A 5060-nucleotide genomic window follows, 5' to 3' on the forward strand; every position below is an offset into this window, starting at 1 on the left:
CGTCGAACGTTCGACGAACCAAACTCGAACCTATAGGCTATAATGGGAGGCAATCACAAACACATAAAAATGCATTATAAATGTACACAAACAGTTAATAAACATTGCCATAACACTTACCGGTCCTCGCGATCCCTTCTGCACTCTGTCTCCTGCCGCTATTCCATCCGATGATCGCTGAATCCTCCCGGTGACCAGCACTGCCAGCAGAGATGCAGGACCTATCGTGACGTCAAAGTAGCCATGTGACCAGTGACGTGGCTATTATCTCATTGGCTACAGACTGGTCACATGACTATGATGCGACATGTAGGACCTGCGAGTGCATCTCTCCGGTACACGGTGCACATATGTGTATCGCCGTGTACCGGCGACATGCTCTAGCACACGGTCGACTCCCCATTCCGTTAGGGACCGGCTGACACAGCCGGTCATTAACGGAGATCACCGTTGCTATAGCAACGCAGATAGCGGTGACTCCGAGAGCACCGTTGCTATGGTAACGCGTCTGTCAGCATTACCGCTGTTACCGCTGACAGCCAGCACTGATCACTCACGGAGTGAAGGCTGCACGCTGCTTCCCGATTGTAGTGAGGATTGTAGTGAGAATGAGGTTCCCCAGCCCCAAGTGATGAGCTGGTGAACCTCATCCTCACTACAATCGTCACTACTACTACACTAGTGAGGATTGTAGTGAGGATGAGGTTCCCCAGCCCCAAGTGATGAGCTGGTGAACCTCATCCTCACTACAATCGTCACTACTACTACACTAGTGAGGATTGTAGTGAGGATGAGGTTCCCCAGCCCCAAGTGATGAGCTGGGGAACCTCATCCTCACTAAAATCGTCACTACTACTACACTAGAAAGAAAGAAGTCAGAAGAGCAGGATCGTGGAGGGGTGACAGGGGGTAATAAAGATGGAGTCTCTAATGTGTCTGTGTATTTATTTCTATTAAAGTATTTTTTCTCTGTGTGGTGTTTTTTTTAACCCTTTATTGGAGATTCTTAATGGCCGGGTCAAACGTGCCTGACTTTAAGAATCTCTGGCTTATTACTGGCTAGTAAAACAAAGCCAGTATTAACTCAGGATTACCCAACAAGCCACCCGGCTCCAGGGCTGTTGGAAGAGTTGGATACAGCGCCAGATGATGGCGCTTCTATGAGAGCGCCATTTTCTGGGACGGCTGCGGACTGAAATCCGCAGCAGAGGCGCCCAGAAACCTCGGGCTAACCTGTGCGGCGGATTCCAATCCCCAGCTGCCTAGTTGTACCCGGCTGGACACAAAAATGGGGCGAAGCCCACGTCATTTGTTTTTTAATTATTTCATGAAATAAGTGAAATAATTAAAAAAAACGGGCTTCCCTATATTTTTCGTTCCCAGCCGGGTACAAATAGGCAACTGGGGGTTGGAGGCAGCCCGTGGCTGCCTGCTGTACCTGGCTAGCATACAAAAATATGGCGAAGCCCACGTCATTTTTTTGGTGGGCAAAAAACTTCTGCATACAGTCCTGGATGGAGTATGCTGAGCCTTGTAGTTCTGCAGCTGCTGTCTGCTCTTCTCCATACAGACAGACAGCAGCTGCAGAACTACAAGGCTCAGCATACTCCATCCAGGACTGTATGCAGAAGTTTTTTGCCCCCTGAAAAAATTATGTGGGCTTCGCCATATTTTTGTATGCTAGCCAGGTACAGCAGGCAGGTACGGCTGCCCCCAACCCCCAGTTGCCTATTTGTACCCGGCTGGGAACCAAAAATAAAGGGAAGCCCTTTTTTTATTATTTCATGAATTTCATGAAATAATTAGAAAACAAATGACGTAGGCTTCGCCCCATTTTTGTGTCCAGCCAAGTACAACTAGGCAGCTGGAGATTTGAGCTTTCTGGGCCCCACTGCTGCGAATTGCAGTCTGCAGCCGCCTCAGAAAATGGCATTTTTATAGAAGCGCCATCTTCTGGCGCTGTATCCAACTCTTCCAGCACCTGCCTGCTATACCTGGCTAGCATACAAAAATATGGCGAAGCTCACGTCCTTTTTTTGTAGTTTTTTGGCAAAAAAAATAAAAAATGCTTCCCTGGATTTTTCATTGCCAGTGAAGGTAACACCAAGCAGTGGGGGTTAGCAGCCAGTAGCTGCTTGGATTACCCTTAGCTAGCAATAAAAAAAATGCAGCGGGAGCCCATATATATTTTTTTTAATTATTTATTTAAATAACTAAAAATAAAATGGGCTTCCCTGTATTTTGATTGCTGGACATCACAGTGCTGTAAAAATAAATCTTTAAAAAAATGACGTAGCGCTCCGCGGTATTTTTGATTCTCAGCGCAGATAAAGCAGACAGCTATGGGTTGCCACCCCCATCTGCCTGCCGTTACCTTGGTTGGCAATCAAAATACAGGGAAGCCCATTAATTTTTTCTATTTAAAAAATAGTTAAAAAAAAAATGACGTTGGGTCCCCCCATTTTTCATAGCCAGCTAGGGTAAAGCAGACGGCTGTAGCCTGAAAACCACAGCTGGCAGCTTTACCGTGGTTGGGGATCCAATGTGGAGGTCCCCTCAGGCTCTTTTTTATAATTATTTTATAAATATTAATAATTACACAATAAAAGTAGGGTCCCCCCCAAATTGGATCACCAGCCAAGGTAAAGCGGACAGCTGTGGTCTGGTATTCTCAGGGTGGGAAGGGCCATAGTTATTGGGCCTTCACAGCCTAAAAATAGCAGGCCGCAGGCACCCCAGACGTGGCGCATCCACTAGATGCGCCAATCCTGGCGCTTCACCCCAGCTCATCCCGTGCCCTGGTGCAGTGGCAAACAGGGTAATAAATCGGGTTGATACTATCTGTAAAGTCACCTGAGATCAAGCCCAGCAGTTTGTGATGTCATGCCGTCTATTAGATACCCAACATCATAAACTGTCAGTACTAACAAAAAAAAAAATCGACAAAAGAAATTTATTTGAAAAAACAGTCCCCAAAACATTTCCTCTTTCACCAATTTATTGTAAGAAAAAAAATAAAGGGGTCCCACGACGACTCTGGACCGTCTAGAATATGGGGGGGAGACACTCAGGGAACGTATCCCCCATTTTCTAGGAGTGCGGACCCTTCATGTGAGGAGTGTGGGTGCAATGAATCTGCACTCACTCTTCTCGGGTCCACAGCAGCAGAGTCCATGTCGTAATGATTGCTACCAAAGCTGCAATGCCCTGCTCATGAGGTAAGGGCATGCCTAATCAGGAGAACTACTGTAGAGGAAGCTCTGCTCACTGGTATATAGGTGCTCAGAGGTAATAATAGATAAAATTAGTGAGTAACCTCGGCACTCTAAATCTCCCAGACTAAGTCAGTAAGTCACAACGGATAGTAATGCAAAATCACTCTTTATTGGTCCGTATTAAGAAAAATTTTTTTTTCATAAGCATATATGTTTTTGTCCAAAACAAGTTACAAATGACGTTTCGGCCTGAGCCTTCGTCAGATTGGACTTATCTGCATGTAATCATGAAAAATGACAATAATCAGTATCACATAAGAGTGAGAGAACAATAACATAAACTCGAACAATGTAGAGGTACAATTGGGATGCAGCAAAAAAATTGCAACACAGCAAGAAATGAAACACATGATACAAATGTCATAATACAGTACAAGGACAATATAGTAATGACAAATATGGGGTCAGAGTAGGCTTAGACAGCTCTGGTATGAAAGAGATGTCAATCATAAAGTAACATGTGCAGTAGGTGTAGAGCTACAGTATGCATGGCAGAGCTAATGGGTAGACCGACCATAGAAAAAGAACGGAGAAAAAGTGGAGAAAAAATGGAGAAGAAAATGGAGAAAAAAATGGAGAAAAAGTGGAGAAAAAGTGGAGAAAAAAATGGAGAAAAAGTGGAGAAAAAGTGGAGAAAAAGTGGAGAAAAAGTGGAGAAAAAGTGGAGAAAAAGTGGAGAAAAAGTGGAGAAGAAATGGAGAAGAAATGGAGAAAAAAATGTAGAAAAAGTGGAGAAAAAAGGTAGAAAAAGTGGAGAAAAAATGGAGAAAAAGTGGAGAAAAAGTGGAGCACCCTTTGCTGCCTTTCATGTGGCACTAAGGGGTGCTTAGCTTTGTATTTAGCCAAAAAGAAGAAAAAAAAATGACGTAGGGTTCCCCCTAGTTTTGTAGCCAGCTAGGGTAAAGCAGACGGCTGCAGCCTGCAGACCACAGCTGGCAACCTCACCTTGGCTGGTAATCCAAAACTGAGGGCACCCCACACTGTTATTTTAAATTAAATAAATAATTTAAAAAAAAAACCACGTAGGGGTCCCCCAAAATTGGATCACCAGCCAAGGTAAAGCAGACAGCTGGGGCCTGATATTCTCAGACTAGGGAGGTCCATGGTTATTGGACTCTCCCCAGCCTAAAAATAGCAGGCCGCAGCCGCCCCAGAAGTGGCGCATCCATTAGATGCGCCAATCCTGGTGCTTCGCCCCAGCTCATCCCGCGCCCTGGTGCGGTGGCAAACGGGGTAATATATGGGGTTAATACCAGATGTGGAATGTCACCTGGCATCAAGCCCTGGGGTTGGTGAGGTCAGGCGTCTATCAGATACCCGACATCACCAACCCAGTCAGTAATAAAAAAAAATAGACGACAAACACATTTTTATTTGAAAAAACACTCCCCAAAACATTCCCTCTTTAACCAATTTATTAGAATGAAAAACAAATCCAGGTCTGGTGTAATCCAAGGGGTTGCCATGACGATCCACACTGTCCCAGACAATGAAGAGCAGGATGTTCCCCATTGGCTGGGAGAGCAGTGCAGTGACCTGAGCTAACATCAATGGGTCAGCCCAGGTCACTGCAGGGCATGACAAGTGCTGCTGTCAGCGAGGTACATTACCTGCGCTGATCTCCAGCACACTGACAGCCCCTGTCACTGAGTTCAATGACCGGCGCCTTCACACCAAGTATCGTCAGAGGCCCGTGACGTCACCGCTAGTCAGTCTCGGGTCGGAAGCGAGAGAAGGTGATGTGACAAGCGGCGGCCATGGAGGACAGTGACAGCGCTGAGGTCA

Source organism: Anomaloglossus baeobatrachus, chromosome 3 (assembly GCF_048569485.1).
Source record: "Anomaloglossus baeobatrachus isolate aAnoBae1 chromosome 3, aAnoBae1.hap1, whole genome shotgun sequence".
NCBI lineage: Eukaryota > Metazoa > Chordata > Amphibia > Anura > Aromobatidae > Anomaloglossus > Anomaloglossus baeobatrachus.